At 36.2% G+C, this 24173-nt stretch overlaps 1 protein-coding gene across 1 annotated transcript in view; it reads right to left on the bottom strand.

Annotated features, from left to right (window-relative positions):
• KIAA0825 (KIAA0825 ortholog) overlaps window positions 1–24173 on the bottom strand; it is a 401025-nt gene that overhangs the window by 352283 nt on the left and 24569 nt on the right. The window contains exon 2 of the mRNA XM_060009154.1: window positions 18031–18179. The gene's annotated coding sequence lies outside the window, so the exon portion shown is untranslated. The remainder of the gene's footprint in view (window positions 1–18030; window positions 18180–24173) is intronic.

The raw sequence follows: 24173 nt of genomic DNA, 5'->3' as shown, positions 1-24173 counted from the left end.
TATTATTCTTTGCATTTCTTGTTTGGTTTGAGTTGCTGATTTGATAAAAAAAAAAAAGCAAACTGAAATTTGGACCAGGTCGTCGTTCTTAAATCTGAACCAGCCTTTTCTTCTGGCCTGGTTCATTTTAACTTTTCCATCCATATTTAGTCACAAAGTAGTCTTCTTATATCATTCACAAAGTCCTGCCAACTTTATATAATTCAAAATTTAACTTTTACTAAATCTTGACAATTTTATGTAGTTATAAAGTTGTACAAGAGAATTATTATTTTACCTCTCATATATGTTGGCTTGTTTACTGCCATATATATTTAACAGCTTTCCCTAGAACCATTATAAATTTCATTCATTATGAAGCCTATATAATTTCCAAAAAAAGATTTTTTTAAGGCTAGATCTTCCCCTGTGATATCTCAGAGTTGCCAAAAATTTATTTTCATCAATTACTGAGAGTTGAAATTTTAATGTTCTAGCCTCCCCTAAGACTGAGAAACAACTCAAATGGATCTCCATTTATTGACAGTCATTTCAAATACCTAATACATTGAAGTCTTATATTAGGAAATAATGAACTTGTTTTATTCAATTTATACTGCTATGCTTTCTACTAATTATTGTGGAAGTTCTGATTATTATAATTATATGAGCTATAATATTGATATACATCCAGTAAGTACTCATATTAACATACTACAGCTATTAAAATCCTCTTTGATAAAATATAGAACACTTCACTGTAACTCCTCTATTAGTAATTTAGATATGTGTATGTATGAAGTAGAAACTGACAGGATCAGTTGGAATACACTATTGCAGCTTGACAAGCAAACAGAATTAATTGTCATATGCTTTACTCACCAAATTGACATTGCTTTCTTTATTTTTCAGTGTACCTTTCTTTCCAGAAAATATTTTCATTTTAATAACTCTTTATAATCTTCAATATGCAATCTTCGTCATCTCTTGCTTTAATACAACAGTGAAACCAAGATAATTAAAAATGAATTTAATTTCAGCATTCTTTTATAACTTGGTGCTTGTATATTTCACATGATTTAAAAGTCATAAAACACAGATGTAAAGAACAAATGTATGGACACCAAGGGGGGAAAGCTGGGGGGTGGGGGATGGTGGTGGGATGAATTGGGAGATTGGGATTGACATATATACACTAATATGTATAAAATAGATAACTAATAAGAACCTGCTGTATAAAAAAATAAATGAATAAAATTCAAAAAAATCAGTTTAAGACTAAAAAAATAAATTTAAAAAAGTCATAAAATTATTATATATTTTGAGATTAGAACTAAATAATGTTGCAAATCATGGGGCTGTGATTTACTAATGAATTTTCAGGTACAGTAAAACCTTAGTAATTTGGAAAACTACATCTGCATTAGAAAGTTTAAGTTATGGAGCACTTTTTAAAAGGCAGTTGTATTATGTAGCAAGTGGGAATAATAAATAGCTTATGAGATGTCAATTATATTTTTAAGGAACTCTTTTAATAATTAGGCAAGAATGCTTTGAACTTAGTATGTACTTTGTATCGAAATGGGTGCTTCTAAAGGAGTTACAGTTCTTAAAGTATGTTCCAAGAGTTGAAGAATTTCTCCTAAAATGTTAATATTATTGATTAGCTAGTCAAGTTAATGTGATACTATGCTCCTAAATTTTAGTAATATTATTTATTAACATCAATTTGATGAATAAATCTACCCATTGAAATACCCTTTTATGACTTTCAGAGCTTTGCTCCATCAGTTATCATCAACTAGTCCTACAACATCAATATCCCTTTCAGTTGACTATAAACATGTTCAAGTTTCTTGCTTTTTAGAAACCAACAAAACCCTCCCTAGGATCCTCTCCTTTTCATAGCCTGGCATCTCAAAATAGCAGTCCATATTTCTTAATCTCATGTTCTCATCTTTCACTTCTCAACCCAGAACAATCTGGTTTCAGCCTCCATCCTTTTACTGAAACTGACAAAATACTTTTCACTTCCCATCATACTCAATCTCTGCACTATTTGGTACTGACAGCTACTCATTCCTTGAAGTTGTCTTCTCTCTTGTCAATTTTCCTAAGTATTATACTTTCCTGGTTCTCTTCTAGTTTCTCACATCATTTATTCAGAGGCTCCTGGTAGGAGGCCCCACTTTGGGTAGCTGGCCAGCTCACATTTCTTTTTTTATCTGATACACAGTATCAGATGTACAATGGTGGTGCATTTTCTATGCTAAAGGACCCAGCTTTCCTGGTCATAACTAATTGATTCAGAGTTAGAAATCTGAGCCAAGCTGAACCATCAGATGCATACTAAATAAATTTTGAAATCTGGAATGAAGGCAGGGACAGGGAATCACTGGTAGTAAACCAATCACGATACTTCCAGCCTCCCAAGAAAAGATGCATGGATTTTTTTGGCTGAGACCCCTGTAATTGCCCAGTTCCTGTCCTCCTCTGACTGACTGATTGCTCATACAGCTTCCTTTTGGTTCTGTGAGATACATATAATAAATCCTTTCCCTGCTCAACCACCCAACAGCCACTTTGTTTGTTTGTTTAAATTGACCAGAGTAGTTTTTATTAAACTAATAAACGTCTTGATTGGCTCCTCTCTCATCTCTGCCATTGAACACTGATATTCACCACAGAGTTCTTTCTAAACCTGCTTCTCATTTTAAATACTTTCCTTGAGCATTTTTCATTCAAAGCAACTGCTTCCTTTTACATAATTTTACTGTAGTAGATTTGTTTTACTTAAAAATTTTTGTTTTATTTTTATTCATTGGATTTTCTCCTCAGACCTCAAAAATCTTTTCCTATTAGTTTCATTTTTCAGGCTTCCCAAATCTCCTTATTTCCCTTGCCTGAGTTGGGAAGCAGACTATGGAAATTTCTCTTTTGCTTTTCTTCCTATCCATCTCATGCTGGAGTTACTGGTTCTCTTCCTATTCTGCACGCTTATCACAACCTCTTTCATCTATTATCTTGATGCTGAAAATTCAAGATCTATGTGTCTAATTCTCTAAAACCCCACACATACATCCAAGCACTTACTAGACAATTCCACTTTGCTGATCCAAAGGTCCCTTCAACTCAATATGTTCAACATTTAATTCAAAATCTTTTTCTTGGACTTCCCTGGTGGCACAGTGGTTAAGAATCCGCCTGCCAATGCAGGGCACACAGGTTCGAGCCCGTGGAGCAACTAAGCCCGTGCGCCACAGCTATTGAAGCCCCCGCGCCTAGAGCCCGTGCTCCGCAACAAGAGAAGCCACCGCAATCAGAAGCCGGTGCACCACAACGAAGAGTAGCCCCTGCTCGCCGCAACTAGAGAAAGCCCGCTTACAGCAACGAAGACCCAACGCCGCCAAAAATAAAAATAAATAAATAAATAAGCTTAAGAAAAAAAAAATCTTTTTCTTAAAATAACTTTTCTTCCTATGTCATAGGGTCACCACCTACCTAATCTCCCTCTTCCATGCCTAGTATTTTAAATCAGGAGTCAGCAAACTATGGTGCAGTCTGTGCTTTCTATGGCCTACAAGCTAAGGATAGTTTTTTACATTTCTAACATGTTGTAAAAATTGAAAAACAAACAAAAAAGAATATACTACAGTGGCCATATGCTGCCCACAAATCCTAAAATATTTACTATCTGGCCTTTAATAGAAAAAGTTTGCTGACCCCTGTTTTAAATGGTCATCGAATTCTTTGACCCTTTCTCTTCCTAATATCTTAAATGGTCACCACTGCTCTCAAATTTGACTTATCCTTCTTTCTGCACCAGCGCCCCAAATCTGGAACACTATCTGTCTCCAAGATACATAAATACATATGTGTGGTATAATAAATACATACTTGGTTTTTGCCACTCCTACCCCCTTCCTTACTTCGTCCGATGTGTCTCTTCCATTTGGCTGTTCCTGAGTTGTATCCTTTTTAATAAAACTGTAATCAGAAGTATGGCACTTTCCTGAGTCCTGTGAGTCATTCAAATGAATTACTGAACCTGTGGGAGCTGCTGAATTTGTAGTCAGCCAGGCAGAAGCGGGTATCCCTGGAGACCTCACTTGCTCACGTCTGAAGTGGGGGCAGTCTTGCAGGACTAAGCCTTTCACTTGCAATGACTGTGCTAACTCCAGGTAGTTAGTGTTAGAACCGTTGAACCGAATTGTAGGAAACCTGGGTGATATCCACCTTGCACACTGGCATTAGACTTCTCATGTTACAAACCAATTCAGATCATTTCACTACCCTGCCTAAATACCACTGAAGGTTTTCCACAATGCATAGAATAACTCCAGGTTCTTCACCTAGTTTTATATATATGTATTCGTCATATTTATTTATATTTTTCTACTATAACTGTCCTTGGTTGGCATCTTGAAATAGCCTTTTGCTATAACTCCTTCTACTAAGAATGCTTTCAGTAGACGGTCATGTTTATGGAAGGCATTTACTTCATTAAAGTAGATAATACTATTTATAGAAAACATATAACTATAATATACTATAATAACTGTGAAAAGGTAAGAAAATATATTTATGGTGAAAAATTAGATTTTACATTTATTTATGCTATCAAATAACATTTAAATGTGATACCTTAAAACTCTTTCTAGTTTCCATCTACCAAAAAAGGAAATCAGATAAAAGCGATATTTAAGGACCCTTCTAGTTTAAAAATTCTATTATTTTAATCATGCGATCTATTTCTTTAATATTTAATTTCCTGTTATCCTGCCTTTGCAGTATACTTTTTAATTCTATAGTTCAATAGAGGGATAATTTGTTGTTGGTTATAAATAAATTCATATGAAATGACCTGAAAACCTATTTAAAAAGTAATCAGTGAAAGTAAATATTGGATTTCTTCATGTTAAATCTGAAAATCCATCACTATTCTTGCTTTTTACTTTATTTGCTGCTTAACATATCTCAACAGTGAATCTATCATATCAACATAGTCATCATGATCCAAGCTGCAAATAATAGAGAGTGTCAGTGTCAATTTTGCTTTCTCACACTTGCTTCCCTTCACTTCATCTGATTTTAATAATCCCTGTCAAACCACAAACAGTCCAAATTACCTTCATGACACAGAAGCTTTCAAGGAGCAGACAGAATCTCAACTTTCATTTAGCAACTACAAAAGAAAGCTGTCCAGCTGGACAAATATTATTTCCACACTTGACAATCTCTACAGTTGAGCGTGCATTTTAATTTTAACTAAACCTGCCACGAGTTTGATATGAGCTTCTTGTTTTGTGTAGATTGACTCATAGGATTATCAGACCAATGACTGTAATTGTGATGAAAGAACCCAGTATTTTTCTACTAAAAGATGAATCATATACCAAAGCTGAGGGACCAAAATTAACATATAAGAGGCAACGTGGAGGCATGGACTATAGAAAGAAAACTACTTAAATTAGGTGCTTTAATTACTAAATAAAGTCTAAAGATACAGAAAACATTCTTTGAAAGAACTAATAAGTAAAAATAAAATGTATAAACATTAAAATTTTATGCATAGATACCATTGAGAAACAATCCTAAGAATGAAAAATAAAGAGATTTTTTTTAATTGTTTTGGATTGACTCAACTTCAAAGTCAAATTTCTAGAATAGTTCTATGTGTGAAATTATAATAAAACTGACATTCTTGACAAGATATTAGAAAGTCCACTCTATACTAATCAACATGCCCTTGTACACACAATGTGAAACTTTGAAAAAAGTCAAAGTAAAAATGAATAATGATAATAAGTTTGTAGAGAAGTAGTAGAATAAATGTTACCTGCAAAACTATACATAAACTATTATATCTTTGAAGCTTAATTTATTAAACTTAAATCTAAAAGTTTCAAATGGTATGATATTTCTGGGAACATTTCCTAAGCTAGGCCTGAATTCTTCCTATAGTTACAGAACCTCAAAATTGCCAAATGTCAGTCTTCTGTCCAAACTGCTTGCTACACTCCACACTGGTCACAGGCACTTCCTTCCCCAAAGGAAGTGCTATTAGGGCACTGTTTCTCCCTAAATCTGTCCTGGACACCACAGCTCAGTTTCCTTTACCAGTCCCTTTTTCTGTCTCTTTCCTGTGGTCCTCTGAGTGAACAATGTCATCAGTATCCATGTCTTCTGCTACAACCTGTGTTTGGAGCTCCTGTTCTAACTGTCCAACTCCACACTGGATAACTCCCGTGGATATCCCACAGGCACCTAAACTCAACATGCCCCAAACAATTTTATTATCTTCCCTCTAAAAGGTCTTCATTTTCTTTAGGTCTCTCTGATAGTTAACAGCACCACTATCAACCTAGGCACTCATGTCAGAAATGTGGGAGCCATCCACCATGTTCTAATGTTCTCTCACCAGTCCCATAGCCAGATGGTTAGTTTGCCTTCATATTTGTCATATACAACCCTGTTCTCATATTGCTTCTGTGTAAATCCAAAATCCAAACTGCTGGATTAGTACAGCAGTTTGCTAAAGTGTTTCCCTATTTTTAGCATTATCTCCTAATTCATTCTCTATCCTACCACCAGAATGATCTTTGTAAAGGTGAGAGAGGAATCAGTGTTTATAGCAAGATTTTAACTCTAAATGACTGATAGAAAAGACATACTCTTAAGCGAAAGAGAAAAATCACAGGAAAGAGTTACATTTTTAATTTGTAGGGGGAAAGGGAGTGTTCATTTTGGAAATAATGAATTTGAAGTATAAGGATTACAATAAAGCAATCATTTGGAAAAGGGGAAATGGGATTTGGGAAGGAGGGGATGAAGCACATATACATCAAAGGATTATAGAATTTATTCATTCAAACTAGGACCTTTTTTCTTGGAGTAAAAAGGGTACTGAAAATAATTTAAATTATGTAATTTTTTGAGATGGATACTTACAAATCAAGTAAGTAGCTTTATAATATTTGTGGACCTATGTAATACTTATATTCAAAATAACATTCTTTCAAAAAATTCCTATATCTATGCCCATTGAAGTAAAAAAACCTTTATATTGTTTTAACATTAAAAATATAAAAACAGATGATTCTTGGTACATTTCATATACTTTAATCAATTTCTTAGTTGTGTCTGCCTCTCAGTTATTTTTCTGAAGAATGTATTTTTAAAAATATGATTGTATTATTTTTATAATTTTCCAAGATACAATTTATGGTTAGTAAATTTTAAGTTGTTGACACCTTCAAGTGACTCTTCTGTATACTCTTTCTCAGGTGCAAATCTACCTGGTAAATTTATTAAGTTCAGAGCAAATTCACTAGTGGAAAATATCACCAATTTTGATTTTTAATAATGAAATACATAAATACTCTAGCCAAAATATTTTTACAGTTTCTATTTTTTTGCCTGTATGCAAAGTGCCTTTTTGGACTAATAACATAAGACAAATTTATCAAATAAATATATATGCTTATTTTCAATGTTTTGCTAAATTTATTTATTTATTTATTTTAAAAACATCTTTATTGGAGTATAATTGCTTTACAATGGTGTGTTAGTTTCTGCTGTGTAACAAAGTGAATCAGCTATATGCACACATATATTCCCATATCCCCTTCCTCTTGCGTCTCCCTCCCACCTTCCTTAACCCACCCCTCTAGGTGGTCACAAAGCACCGAGCTGATCTCCCCGTGCTATGAGGCTGCTTCCCACTAGCTATTTATTTTACATTTGGTAGTGTATACGTCAATGTTACTCTTTCACTTCATCCCAGCTTACCCTTCCTCCTCCCCGTGTCCTCAAGTCCATTCTCTACGTCTGTCTTTATTTCTGTTATGCCCCTAGGTTCTTCAGAAACATTTTTTTTAGATTCCATATATATGTGTTAGCATACGGTATTTGTTTTTCTCTTTCTGACTTACTTCACTCTGTATGACAGACTCTAGGTCCATCCACCTCACTACAAATAACTCAATTTTGTTTCTTTTTATGGCTGAGTAATATTCCATTTTATATATGTGCCACATCTTCTTTATCCATTCATCTGTCGATAGACATTTAGGTTGGTTCCATGTCCTCGCTATTGTAAATAGAGCTGCGATGAATACTGTGGTACATGACTCTTTTTGAATTATGGTTTTCTCAGGGTATATGCGCAGTAGGATTGCTGGGTCATATGGTAGTTCTATTTTTATGTTTTGCTAAATTTAGGTACTGCAAACTTGTAGGCTTTTCCACGTTAACTTCATTCTGAACCATAATATAAATTTATTCAATTAAAAATATGAACTCCATCAAAATATTTTCCCCATAAGCGTAGGTATTTCAAAACACAATTATGGAATTTCACAATTAAATTTTATACATCATTCGAGTTCTTATAAATTAATTTGTTCAGTTTCCCATTTGATTTCACGGAGAAACATTTCAAGGTCCTCCTATTTGCAAGTTTTGTGTTCAATAATTGCAATTCCCTAAAAGCTTCACATAAACTGAATTTTTTGCCTTCTACTTGTTAAATGCTTTGACTAAAAATTTCCAGTAGATTTTGCAGAAACTGCACCAAAATTTAGAGAACATTTTTATGAAAGTATTTAATACCATGGTAGGATATTTTCATTGATTTACAAACTTACTCTTCAAAGTCTCAAAAATTTCTAAAATCCTACATCTGTGTCTTTATTCCTGTCCTGCCCTTAGGTTCATCAGAACCATTTTTTTTTTAGATTCCATATATATGTGTTAGATAGAAAGTGTATACTGCCATGCTTAAGTTATTTTTATTTTATCAGATCAATCTAACCATAAACATTTCCGGGCTGGGGACTTCCCTAGTGGTCCAGTGGCTAAGACTCCACACTCCCAATGCAGGGGGCCCAGGTTTGATCCCTAGTCAGGGAACTAGATCCCACAGGTCACAACTAAAGATCCTGCATGCCACAAGGAAGATCAAAGATCCCACGTGCCACAACTAAGATGGGGCACAGCCAAGTAAATAAAATAAATAAATATTTTAAAAAAATTTCCAGGCTGGTTATTTCATGTATGTATAAACATATTTGTACTCTTTTAGAACTATATCTTCTATTTAGATTGGTAGATTTTATAGATTTCTTAGAGGCAATTATGAATTGCACAAATATGTGCATCACAACATATTCTAAGTATAGTTCTCTCTATAGGTTCTAAATTTATTCAAAAAAATTTATGATGTTATGTTCTACCTCAATTTTTTTTTTTTTGGGGTCTGCACAGGATCTTAGTTCCCCGACCAGGGATGGAAGCAGTGGAAGCACAGAGTCTTAACCACTGGACCATCAGGGAAGTCCCAACATATCTTTAATATCACCAAGACCAAACAATTTTATCATGTATGTTGCAGTCTGTAATTCAATTTACAATAAATAGTATTCACAATAATGTCAAGTGTTTCACCTTTTACAGAACCAACTTCTAAATGCTTTACTTTGATGCCATGTATTAGACAAGAAACTTGAACCATTACTGGAATTGATTTTTTTTACTAGAAATATCCAATGATACTGAGGTAAAAGTGGCATCATTTAAGTGTTAGTAAAGTTCTTTTAATAGAGCCAATACATTAACAGCTATTGTTTCACCTTTCATACATGCACAAGAAAACCTGAAGCTGAAGATGAGAGAAATTAATTTAGTACGGTCACTTGATCTAAATGAAAAGTCATGTTTCATAAAGTGGTACACAAATGTACCTTCTGCAGCTAAGTATTAAAATGTTGTATTTTCGGGCATGGTCTTAAGACTATGCAATAGATGTTGATGCTTCTATGTCTTCTTTTTTTTCTTTAGTATTTTTATTTATTTATTTATTTGTTTGTTTGTTTGTTTGGCTGCACCAGGTCTTAGTTTTGGCACGCGGGATCCTCCTTGCAGCATGTGGGGTCTTTAGCCGCAGCATGTGGGATCTAGTTCCCTGACCAGGGATTGAACCCGGGCCCCCTGCATTGGGAACACAGAATCTTAACCGCTGGACCACCAGGGAAGTCCCTCTATGTCTTCTTGTTTTCATGTCTTCTGTGATATCATTATAGCCCCCATAGTGTGAGTTACACATTAATTCTTTTCGGCAAGTGTAATGAAATTTAGTACTAACTATTAAATGTACACTGTTATTTTCTTTTGTTTTTTCTAAATCACTGTCACCAAAATGGTTATTACAAAATAAAAATGTGTTACCCAACAGTAAAATAAATAGCTGTAGATTTATATCATATGATATGTAATAAAATCCTTGCAGTAATAGAGAGCTCAGATTGTATTCACTCTGGCAAAGCTGAATAAAGGATGGGAAATGTGCAATCCACAGGCCAAAGTAACCACAGGGCTCAGTACAACTGGCTGCGCATCAAGTGGCCAGCAGAGCCGGCAGCATAGAATAGTTCTGCCACCACCATCCCCTAAGATCTGAAGAAGCTAGCTGTATCTAACTGCTCGTGCCAGAGTGCATTTACTTTATCAGCAAGCACCCTTCCTGCTCTCCTTGAAAAAGATGTGTTAGCTTATATTACTTCTGGAAAGGAACTGGAAAAGATAAATGGGATTTGGCCAATTTAACCATATGTTAAAGTGAGAATTCTGTTCACTATACTGGTGTCTCACATATGAGAACATGCCAGGATGTAGACAAACAAGGTGTAGGTCTACCTAAACCTCTCCTAGTTTATTTATATGTAACTATTAAATAATACTTCATTCAAAAATGAAAAATCTGAGGCAAACACTAAACCAATGAAATACTGAGATAAAAGGCCTAAAATGGGACTATCCTGGGCAAACTGGATATATAATGTGACGTCAATACATGGGGTATTTTAAACATCAATATAACATATATAAAATGAAAGCACACGTATAAAAAATGACAATCTAGCTCTGTATGGCATGAGATAGAAAGATTTCCAGAATGCTATAGTATTTTATTTTAAAAAGTAAGTTGTAGAATTATATATGCATCATGATACAGTATAATACTTCTGAAAAAAAGCCAATCATCCCCCAAATCAGGAAGGGTACTCAACAAACTATCAATAGTGCTAAGCTGTGGGTGGTAGAACTAAAAAGGAACAGGGAAAAGGAAAGATTTGCTCTTTATAATCTATTTTTGTTTGAACTTATTATAATGAGCATTACTTTTGACACAGGAGAGACAAAAACAAAAATAAAATATTACAAGGCATTAGCTAATTTAGTATCAACTGAGTGGTACAAGTAACAAATGATCTAGAAGTCCTGCAGAAGGACATTCCCTTTGGGCAGAGGAAAATAGAGAAGTCAAGCCGCCAAGAAAAAGGAAGATAAAGGTGGGAGCCCAGTGATCTTGCAAAGCCCACAGCCTCACAGGCCCCACAGTTGATGACACAGTCTCTCACGGTGTATAGATTGACGTGCTCTCCAATTCTGAGAATGATCCAACAACTAGTGAAGGGAGGACATGAGGAGCCTCAGCCAGACAGTAAGTGGAGAAGTAAATAATGAGTTGGTCTCCTGTTCATTTCCCTCTTCTTCTACAGTGTGGGCTCTTACTAACTTCTTATTGCCAATGTGTAATGAGGTCCTCAGCTTGAGGTTTCTTTGTATGTAGTGGGACCCTACTCCTAAACCTCAGCCACAGCTGCCTGCTCCACAATGATGAACCACAACCAACAAGGGGTCCTGGTAATTAAAATGGTGAGAACATCCCTGGAACATATATAGGACTGCTTTGGGGAACTAGAACAGAAAATTCACAAATGAAAATAGTGAAAGGTAAAATAGGGATGCTATGGCCAGATGGGTATCCTAAGGCCTTTTCTCCTCCAGAAGGAAAATATTTGTACTTTTATCCTATACAAAACAGGGAGTCATAAAAAGTTTTTCACTAAGGCAGTACATGACTACCACTTTATAAATATTTATCAAACAGGGTGTTAAGATGATTTTGGTGTGGGGTGAGAGAACAGTTGTAGGATGATCAGTTAGGAGGATAGTGAATTAATCCAGATGAAGGTGATGATGAATAGGAAGAGGACGGGAACACGAGAAAAGGAAAGATAGATTTTGAAATGACTTTCCAATGTACGACTAGATAGTTTGGGGTCGCTGAGTGAGGCAGGCAATTATAGCTGAGAGAACACCAGCCAGGTGTTACATATCCTAGGCATCAAAAGCTTGGACTTGAGACCCAAGTCATCAGAGAAACCAAACAAGACGATGTGAAAATTATAGTCATGATAAGAGGCAGAAAACTTGTGGATATGTCATTAGAAAGTAGCAAAGGGTAAAATCCAGGGTGTGCCTCTTCCTTGGCAATAACAGTGAGTAATGATGACAGGAATAGCTAAGAAAAAGAGGTGGGCATTGTACAGAGCAGGGCATCTTGCTGTCAAAGGCTCTTACAGTCTTGAAGAAGGCAGCTATAGATACCATGCAGTGCATGCTCAAAGTAGCCTTCAAGAAGCTAGCTGAGGAGCGGTGACTACTATGGGTGCCCATAAGGTTTCCTGCTGGGTAGGGCCACAGGATAGGCCAGGGTAGTAAGATGAGGCTATAGGGAAATTTATGTAGTAAGGGCTAAATTATTACAAAGGAATTCTGAAATTTTAATCTGGATGACAGAAAAGTAGTTTATGGATAGATTTTTAAAACTTAGGAGGAAAATGTTAGCAAGAAGGCACAGCAAATTCAGTTTTAGACATGACATTTTTTTTTTTTTTTTGCGGTACGCAGCCCTCTCACTGCTGTGGCCTCTCCCGTTGAGGAGCACAGGCTCCGGACGCGCAGGCTCAGCGGCCATGGCTCACGGGCCCAGTCGCTCAGCGGCATGTGGGATCCTCCCGGACCGGGGCACGAACCCATGTCCCCTGCATCGGCAGGCGGACTCTCAACCACTGCGCCACCAGGGAAGCCCCTAGACATGACAATTTTGAATGGATTATACAAATGGTAATGTCCAGAATAGAGATGGGTTAGATATATGAGGGAAATGCATAAGAAAACATAGTGTTCGTAATGTCACACGGAAGTTCAGGAGACCAAGACTCAGTATGTTTCAAACTTTTTGAACTATGACCTACAAGGTTATAAAAGTGCATTGCAGGGGGCTTCCCTGGCGGGGCAGTGGTTGAGAGTCCGCCTGCCGATGCAGGGGACATGGGTTCATGCCCTGGTCCGGGAGGATGCCACATGCCGCGGAGCAGCTGGACCCGTGAGCCACGGCCGCTGAGCCTGCGCGTCCGGAGCCTGTGCTCCGCAACGGGAGAGGCCACAACAGTGAGAGGCCCGCATAACGCAAAAAAAAAAAAAAAAAAAGCATTGCAATCCAATGTGTAGGTGTACACACATATCTTAAAGAAAAGCTCCATGAAACATTGCTTATCGTTAGTACTTCCTTTGATATTTTCTATTCTATTCCTCCTTCTCCTTCTCCTCCTTCTCCTTCTTCTTCTTTTTTTAAATGTTGCCCAAAGCCTCTAAATTGATTTCAGCACCTTCCTTTTGGCTTAGAGATTTTTAGATTAAAGAGACCTTTGTGATTATTTTGTAGAACCACCTGAAAAGATATGACTGATAAATCCGGAAGATATATTCTTTGAGAAAGAGTAAAAAAGAGAAAAGCAGAAAATTAAAGATCACTTGGGAACCACTAACGGGGGTAAGGGAAAGGCCAAAGAAGATAGAGAGAGTAGGTCATAGGATAGAAAGAAACTAGTACCAAAGAGGACAATGTTGCAAAAAGGAATGGGTGGTCAACAAAAGCTTTTTTCAGTTCATGTCTTTGCCTCTACTGCAGTATTTCTCAAAGTGTAGTTGAAGACACTAATTTAAGCAGAATTACCTTGGCCACTTGTTAAAAATTCGAATACCTGGGTGGGCCTCATCCCAGGCCTAGTGAACTGAACTTTTTGGGTGTGTGTCCTGGAATTGACAATTAAAAGTTTCCCAGGATATTTTTTCCACCAAGGATCTTTATCTCAGTGCCTTTCACAAATCAGCTTTCAAAATGGTATTTTATATAGGAACATGCAATCTCACTTCAGACATTAGATGTATTCTTAAATAGTTGCTAAGTAAGTACTTGCACACTAAACCATTATTCCCCCTGAAGACTTCCGTGATTAACTTCAGAATTATGCCCACCCAGAAGGAAACAAACAAGATTCCAAAGCATGCAGCCTTCAAATAAACATTCTTCATCCTGATTTTTCTGTACTACTTATGCCAGTCGCTGGCCAAATGGGCTTACAATCCTCATTATCTTTATTCAGTTTAAAAGCATATACTATATTTTAAAATTCACTGTACTGTTACATATTTCATTTTGAGTTTGAATTGAGTGCATTGGACTTAACTAGTTAAGTATCCCAATCAAGTGGCATTTAGCAGAACTCACAGGCGGGAAGTGCCACAAGGAGAAAGTTTTCAGAAAAATACAAAAACTAAAGTTTATGATTTGGACTCTAACATCAAAGATATCCCTTTATGTGGTAAGCCCTGCTAACAAAAATATTTGTCAAGTTATTACCAATTGATAACCAAAAAGTATGAGATGTGACTCTAAGATAAGAATCATAACTAACAACAACAACTACTACTACAGTAGATAACATTTTTTCACTTATCTCACATCAGGCTCTGTTTTAAAACCTTTCCATGGATTAACTCATTTCATCTTCACAACGATCGTGTGAAGTAAGTACCGTTTTAGACCTTATTTCCCAGATGATGCAGCTGAGATGCAAAGAGCTGTGTAACCCTCCTAGGGTCCCACAGCTAGAAATGGGAGCTGAGATTCAAACATAGGCATCTGGTCCAGAGTCTGTACTCAAAGGCAGTGTGCTGCAATGTGATTGCAAGAAAGTCTCAGATGTTGAAGTAGTTAGCTGCCCAGTAGAGAGAAAGACTTGCTGTTTATGGTCTGGGATTTTTTCTTTTTCTGTTCTTTATACAAGTGATTTCAAGATAACTTGGGTCTATAGTGGATCCCTGTTCACATTATACATGATAATATGATACTGGGGTGGAGCCTAAGAGTCTGCATTTCTAACAAGTTCCCAGGTAATGGTGATACTGCTGGCTTGGGGCCACATTTTGAGTAGTGGGGGCTTAGAGTATGAGATCTGGAGTAACAGTGCTAGTGTTGGAGTCCTAGCTCCATTACTTACTGGTTTTATAACCTTCTTGTGTGCCTCTACCATATCTGTAAAATAGTGAGATTAAAGTGTTGTTATGAGGATTACATGAGATAATCCATGGCTACTACTTAGAACATAGAACATATTCTATGATACTACTTAGAACATATTCGCTGGAACATAGAAAGCACGCAATAAATATTATCTCTTAATCTTATAGAAAACTATTAAAAGCATATATTGTATCCCATTAGAAAGCCATTTATAGAATTGACTGACATAGCAGAAACACTAAATAAAATTCTATCATTTTTTTCCAGCCAGTCACTAGAACATCACTGTACACTGAAGGACATTTAATATATAAGTTAGACCCACTATCCAACTTTATTAATTACATAAATCTGAAACTACTCTAAATGAATTTGTATAAAGCTGGCTTTGGTCTATACTATTTAAAGAGATTATTTTGTTTCTATGCCAGAAAACTTTTTTATATTGCAGGTGTATACTGAGTTCCAACTCATTTATTTGAATAGCTTTCTCTGAATTTAGAAACAGGCATTTTTGTTTTAAAAATTCAGTTTTACCAAATAGAAATCAGAACTAGTATTAGATGAACAATAATAATGATCTAAAACATTTGTTCAAAAAAGGGCATTAGCATAGTTTAGATGAATTTGGATGAGTTGGTCAAAACCTTCACAGACAACTGTATACATTTTCAAACCACTGTACAATGCAGCATAATTACCTCTTGCTATTGAGGACTGGGGCTTAGAAAGAATATTACTTGTCAGAATTGTGATGATTTAACAGTGATGTGATATGGGAGAGTTCAGTGGGAAAGAAAAGTAAAGTCAGAACCAGAAATGAAAACTGTTAGAAATTTCTCAAATTCAACACTGCTTGAAAATTAAAGAGATAGAAGGCAGTGAATGGAGTACAACTAGGAAAGAAAGATTAATGTCCCCCCCAGTCATTGATAAAAACCAAGAATGATAAAACCTGCAGGTTCAATCAAGGAGGAGATGAGAACTATGAAGTGTTTTAGGTTGGCCAGTATCTTTATGAGTCAGCAAGAAAAGATCAGTAAATAATTTGCCTCTCTTTTCACCGTTTATTTCTCAAACACAGGTGATGAAAAAGACAATTGTGGGACAGATTCTGATATGTTTATTTTTCTAAATTAAAACTATATTCAACATATGACCTGCGCTGTGAGAGCATGAAAGATGAGAATCAAGGAAAAGGGTGGAATTTGGGTAGGGAGATTATTATTTCCCTCCTCTCTCCCTTTCTCTCTTTCCTTGCAGAATGGGGTAAGGAAGGCTCCAGGCTCCTCCTTTAATGTCCAGTGTGGTACTAGAATTTTTTTTAATATTTAGCACAACATATCAGATTTTACTCTACATTTTGCTTTGTATAACAAGTGTTACTTTAAAAAATAAGATTTTACTCCCAAAAAGATCTAATTAAAAGTGCTTCTATAAAGGACTGGCATATGGAAAAATTTAAGGCAGGGTTACCTATACTTAATTATACTGAATAAGGATTCTTCTATTGAAATAATTACCAGGTTTAACTTGTACTTTTAGTGAAAAAAAAATTGTTGGAATTGTGATTCTTAACATCTAGAGATGACAACCAACAAGATTGGATGGTTTGGATTAGAGGAACAAGGAAACAATTATACCAACATCATGTTTTGTTATTTGGGTTTACAATGGTCTGAATCAAATTCCTGAAAAACAGAAATTTACCAAAATGCATGAGCTAACTTTTTCCACTTATAAGGCAGGTATTAGCTGTCTCTCAATACCAGAGAAGCAAGGAATTCCACTTCAGTGTGACCTATTTATGCCTCTTAGATTCATCATATGCATTTTTTAATGACCTCAAACCAAAGGAAATGTGGAAACCTATTTGAAAAGCTGACATTAAGGTTGTGACACCAATCAAAACAACAAGAGAATCTAAAGTTAAACTGACACACAATCCCCAAATCAGTCTGTTACACTCCTAATTTAAAAAACAGTTACTATGTGAAATAGTGAAGGCATGTCAGCCTCTGCTTTGAAACTCCTGAATTTTGTCATTTGGTGTTTGTGTCACAACCTTAATATTATTTAAATATACTTTTTAATATCTATTATTTAAAAAATACCTTTGAATTGAAGATACTCTAGCTTTGAAGAAGCCAACCTCAAAGCACTGCATGCCACTTTTATTAGAAGTGGTGCATAAAACATTTCCTGTTGACAAATCTAATTCATTAAAAGGTGAGATGGATGCATTTTAAAATAACTGGCTGGCATCATTATCTGCAACACCTTTTATAAATTATTCCTCTTTTCCCTTTTGACTGAACTTGTCACAGTTCCCTTTCAGCGTCTGAGTGTTATGCCTCATAGTCAATGCTTTCAACATGTTTAGACAAGTCATAAGTTAAACAAGCAGTGGTATTTTATTTTCTAGAAATGAGAAAGGGTAGCTGAAATACAGATTATTTCAGTCAATTCATTGATTTTTAACTAAAGACAAGTAAAGTCAGTTAGTGGTGGTTTCATCTTACACAAAGGATTTAAAAATAAAGCTATACTGTTTGAGTAGAAGGGAGAATTTGAAAGAAAGGAACATAAAGAGAGATGCTGGCAGCCCTGCTGCACTATTGTGCAGAAGACTTAGTTTAAAATTGAATTGTGCTTCCCCTGACATCGGAGATCAGGCACATCATAAGGCTGACAGCTGGCTGGCACACTACCTTCCTAAAGGAAAATGCTAACTGCATTTCTCTTAGAGGCCAAAGGAATAGAATTATAGAAGCTTTCAAGCAAACTGGGGAGGCAGAGTACAAATCATTTAAAATATGACAAAAAACATTTCTTACCTAATTTTGTTTCAGAAGACTATAAGAATGAGCTTGTCTTCTAATCCTAAGTAGGTGGTAAATTATTTCCTTATGAGTTGTCAGTAGAAGAGCTGCCCTTTCTCTAGTATCTTCAGCAGTTTTTTTTCCACAAAATATACAAAGCACACCTATAAAATAATTAGATACAGCTTTATCACTGCCACATGGAGGGGGCATAGTCACAACATTAGTCATCTACATTGGCAGTGACAGTACTATCATTGTTATAATATACAGACTTGATCCAAGAGATGCTAGAAACACATAAAGACATCCTGAAGTTGGGATACCTAAGAAAACCTTATCAGCAAGATGATTCATAGATTACAGGCAAATGGATGACGGATGCACCTAGGAAAACGATATTCAAAACATCCCTTTTATTTTCATTGATTTTTCAAATGTTCCTAAAGAAACGTAGATCACAGAGAGTAAGGGATGGTTGCACCATATGAAATAAGCAATACCTTTCAATACAATTATGTTTTTCTTGTTTAATTACCAGTTGCCCCAGAACTGTTTACTAAAACCATCTTTGGGGTTTCCCTGGTGGTCTAGTGGTTAAGACTCCATGCTTTCAATGCAGGGGGCTCGAGTTCAATCCCTGGTTGGGGAACTAAGATCCTACATGCCGCGTGGCATGGACAAAATATTTTTTTTTTAATTTTGTTTTAATTAAAAAAAATATTTCCCCACTCTTCCAGGTTATCTTATTAAAGTAAATTCTGATTCAGTTGATCTGGGGTTGGGATCTGAGATTCTGTGTTTCTAACAACCTCCCAAGTCAAGTCACCAAAGAGGTGGGTCTGTGGTCTAAACATTCAGTAGTAAGATTCCACCAATCTATTTGACTTTCCCTGCACCAAAATACACTGTTGTTATTCTTAGTTTTTGGCCCTTTGTCTTTCTATATAATTTTAAAATCTTTTGTCAAGTATTCTCTCCTCCCTAACAAAATGGACAGTTAGGAATTTGATTGATCAAATTGGGCATCTGTAAAATCTTGAGTTTCCCAAGCCATGTGTATTGTATATCATTCCATTTATTAAGGTCTTATTGTCACAAAATAATGCTTTACTATTTTCCCCATGGGAGTTTTGCACATGTCTTGTTATGTCAGATGTACTCCCAGGAACTTCATATTTTAAATGTTAGTATAAATAATATCTCTTTGCAAGGGCTTTATCTTGTTTTGTTTATATATGTATGTATTTGTATAATTTTTGTATATTGATGTATTTATCCAGGATATTTTCTAAACTCTTATTATTTTTTCTGTGGTTTTACATCATACATACATAATGAGTTTTACTTCTTCATTCTAAAATCTATACTTATTTCTTTATCTTGCCTTACTAAAAGAAAAAGAAAAGAAGTCAAATGATAAGTATATTACTTAATAGAAAAATCTATTTTATAATCTGTGATCTGCCAAAATGATCTCTTCATTAGGCTTAGGTCAACTAGAAAACTAATATGAAGAAGGTTCCAGATGCTTCTCTTGATATTTATTGATTGTTCTCATACTTCTTGACTTTCTCTGGTGTCTGATATACAAGTGCTTAAATGTTACTAACATCCATTGTCCCAAGCTGACTTCCAGTTGATACTTCATCAGAAACAGACAAAAACCCTCATGGACAACTTGGCCAGTCTAGGAACTAAATTTGAGCAAAACAGTAAACAGAGGAATTGTAATAAGAGACATGGTTCAGTTCGGTCTAAGAACTAAGTGGAGATGCCCACACTAGGGAGCCATTACAGAGATACAACATATTACCTACACTACATAGCTGAAATCACAAGATTTCATGGAAAACCCAAAAATAATTGAAATTGCTTTCTTGATAACATTGTCAGCCTGTAGGGTGAATTGTGCTTCTTGATAGCTTTCAGCCAATTAGTTCGACCACAAGAAAACATTAAGACTTACTGTTCCACAAACTGTCAATGTTGTTAATATTGGTTACCTGAGGAAAGGTAAATGTGCTTGATGGTGGGATGGAGAATGGGGTAAAGAAAGAGAAAGATGCAGTAACTAAAATAATAATAACGATTGCAGTAATAATAATAAAAATACAACAAACTATTCTTTAAAAATGGGTTCAAAATCCACTAAAATAATAATCATGAAGAAATATAGCAATGCAGAAAATGCTGAAAAGGACAGATGAAAACAGGACCCAAGCACACACATACACATTACATTGCAACTGTTTAACAATATGTGCACAAAATTTTTGGTTAGGAAAATCAATAAGCATGTATTTCCCCCCCTTCTCCTCTAGAGATTCCCTTAAAAAGATAAAAAAGGTGTGTGTTGGGGTGAGGGAACAGGATGTAAACTCACAAAAATGAAGAGACTGAGAGAGGCATCACTACAAATTTGTACAATGTAAGACAGATGAAAGAGCTTTCATGGTAAAAACAGATTGGAAAAAGCAAAACTCTAGAATGTGTGCAGAGACTGCAATTAAAGAATGTCCTATATCATTGGCAGAAGTGTGGAGTAAGAAGTGAAGCTAAAGTATGCAAACAATTGACTGCCCAAGAAACACTGCATCTCCCTCCCCTACCTTTTTGTACAGCAACTTCTTTTTTTTTTCCTTCTCCGTAGTTAACTATCTGACTGTGAGTAAAAAAAAAAAAAAGTAAATGGGAAAAGTGGTGTGTTTGAAGATACGAAATAACTATCTAGAAAATTAAGGATCAAAAGAGATGGGAGGGAGGGGATTAGGAAAACATGGTGGAGTCGAAGGACTTGAGCTCACCTCCTCATATGCAAACACCAAAATCAAAACTAACTGTTAAACAACCACTGAAAAAAAGACTGGAACATACCAAAAAAGATAATCCAAAGACAAAGAAGAAGCCACAACGAGACAGTAGCAGGGGCACTTTCATCATATAATCAAATCCCATACCCACTGGGTAGGCAAGCCACAAACTGCAAAATAATTATATCACATATCACAGAGGTTCTCCCACAGGAGTGAGAGTTCTGAGCCCCACACCAGGCTTCCCAGCCTGGGGGTCTGGCATCAGGACGAAGAGCCCCCAGAGCATTTGGTATTGAAGGACAGTGGGCCTTGAGTGCAGTAGCTCCATAGGACTGGGGTAAACAGAGACTCCGCTCATGGTGGGCACACACAAAGTTTCATGTGCTCTGGAACCCAGGGCAAAGCAGTGACTCCATAGGAGCCAGGGTCAGACCTACCTGCAGGTCTTGGAGGGTCTCCTGGGGAGGTGGGGGTCGGCTGTGGCTCACTGTGGAGATAAGGACACTGATAGTAGAGGCCCCAGGGAATATTTAGCATGTGCACTCCTGGACATTGCCACTTTGGCACTGAGACCTGGCCTCATCCAACAGCCTGCAGGCTCCAGTGCTGGGATGCCTCCAGCCAAACAGCCAACAATGTGGGAACACAGACTCACCCATCAGCAGACAGGGTGCCTAAAGTCATCCTGAGCCCACAGCTGCCTCTAAACACACCCCTTGACATGGCCCTGGCCTTCAGAGGTAAAGACCCAGCTCCATCCACCAGTGGGCAGGTACCAGTCCCGCCCACCAGGAAGCCTGCACAAGCACCTCGACCAACCTCACCCACCAGGGAGCAGACACCAGACGAAAGAGGAACTACAATCCTGCAGCCTGTGGAACAGAGAACACAAATGCAGAAAACTAGAGGAAGGGAAGAAAAAGAACTACAAAAACAGATCCAAAACAATTAACAAAATGGCAACGAGAACATATATATCGATAATTACCTTAAATGTAAATGGATTAAATGCTCCAACCAAAAGACAAAGACTGGCTGAATGGATACAAAAACAAGACACATTTATATGTTGTCCACAAGAGACCCACTTCAGATCTAGGAACACATACAGACTGAAAGTCAGGGGATGGAAAAAGATATTCCATGCAAATGGAAACCAAAAGAAAGCTGGAGTAGCAATTCTCATATCAGACAAAATAGACTTTAAAACAAAGAGTATTACAAGAGACAAAGAAGGACACTACATAATGATTAGGGGATCAATCCCAGAAGAAGATGTAACAATTGTATATATTTCTGAACCCAACATAGGAGCACCTCAATACAGAAGGCAAATACTAAAAGCCATAAAAGGGGAAATAGAGAGGAAGACATTCATAGTAGGGGACTTTAACACCCCACTTTCACCAATGGACAGATGATCCAAAATGAAAATAAATAAAGAAACACAAACTTTAAACGATACATTAAACAAGATGGACTTAATTGATATTTATAGGACATTCTATCCAAAAACAACAGAATACACATTTTTCTCAAATGCTCATGGAACATTCTCCGGATACATCATATCCTGGATCACAAATCAAGCCTGGGTAAATTTAAGAAAATTGAAATTGTATCAAGTATCTTTTCCGACCACAATGCTATGAGACTAGATATCAATTACAGGAAACGATCTGTAAAAAATACAAACACATGGAGGCTAAACAATACACTACTTAATAACGAAGTGATCACTGAAGAAATCAAAGAGGAAATCAAAAAATACCTAGAAACAAATGACAATGGAGACACGACAACGCAAAACCTATGGGATGCAGCAAAAGCAGTTCTAAGAGGGAAGTTTATAGCAATATAATCCTACCTTAAGAAACAGGAAACATCTTGAATGAACAACCTAACTTTGCACCTAAATCAATTAGAGAAAGAAGAACAAAAAAACCCCAAAGTTAGCAGAAGGAAAGAAATCATAAAGATCAGATAAGAAATAAATGAAAAAGAAATGAAGGAAACATTAGCAAAGATCAATAAAACTAAAAGCTGGTTCTGTGAAAGGATAAACAAAATTGAAAAACCATTAGCCAGACTCATCAAGAAAAAAAGGGAGAGGACTCAAATCAATAGAATTAAAAATGAAAAAGGAAAAGTAACAACTGACACTGCAGAAATACAAAAGATCATGAGAGATTACTACAACCAAATCTATGCCAATAAAATGGACAACCTGGAAGAAATGGACAAATTCTTAGAAATGCACAACCTGCTAAGACTGAATCAGGAAGAAAAAGAAAATATGAACAGACCGATCACAAGCACTGAAATTGAAATTGTGATTAAAAATCTTCCAACAAACAAAAGCCCAGGACCAGATGGCTTCACAGGTGAATTCTATCAAACATTTAGAGAAGAGCTAACACCTATCCTTCTCAAACTCTTCCAAAATGTAGCAGAGGGAGGAACACTCCCAAACTCATTCTACGAGGCCACCATCACCCTGATACCAAAACCAGACAAGGATGCCACAAAGAAAGAAAACTACAGGCCAATATCACTGAGGAACATAGATGCAAAAATCCTCAACAAAATATTAGCAAACAGAATCCAACAGCATATTAAGAGGATCATACACCATGATAAAGTGTGGTTAATTCCAAGAATGCAAGGATTCTTCAATATACGCAAACCAATCAATGTGATACACCATACTAACAAATTGAAGGAGAAAAAACATATGGTCATCTCAATAGATGCAGAGAAAGCTTTCGACAAAGTTCAACACCAATTTATGATAAAAACCCTCCAGAAAGTAGGCATAGAGGGAACTTTCCTTAACATAATAAAGGCCATATATGACAAACCCACAGCCAACATCGTGCTCAATGGTGAAAAACTGAAAGCATTTCCACTAAGATCAGGAACAAGACAAGGTTGCCCACTCTCACCACTCTTATTCAACAGTTTTGGAAGTTTTAGCCACAGCAATCAGAGAAGAAAAGGAAATGAAAGGAATCCAAATCGGAAAAGGAGAAGTAAAGCTGTCACTGTTTGCAGATGACATGATACTATACATAGAGAATCCTAAAGAAGCTACCAGAAAACTACTAGAGCTAATCAATGAATTTGGTAAAGTAGCAGGATACAAAATTAATGCACAGAAATCTCTGGCATTCCTATACACTAAGGATGAAAAATCTGAATGTGAAATCAAGAAAACACTCCCATTTACCACTGCAACAAAAAGAATAACATATCTAGGAATAAACCTACCTAAGGAGACAAAAGACCTGTATGCAGAAAATTATAAGACACTGATGAAAGAAATTAAAGATGATACAAATA

The sequence above is a fragment of the Delphinus delphis genome, chromosome 3, assembly GCF_949987515.2.
Source record: "Delphinus delphis chromosome 3, mDelDel1.2, whole genome shotgun sequence".
In the NCBI taxonomy this organism is placed as follows: domain Eukaryota; kingdom Metazoa; phylum Chordata; class Mammalia; order Artiodactyla; family Delphinidae; genus Delphinus; species Delphinus delphis.
The sequence above is the reverse complement of the archived record's forward strand: the minus strand, read 5'-3'. Positions and strand labels throughout refer to the sequence as shown.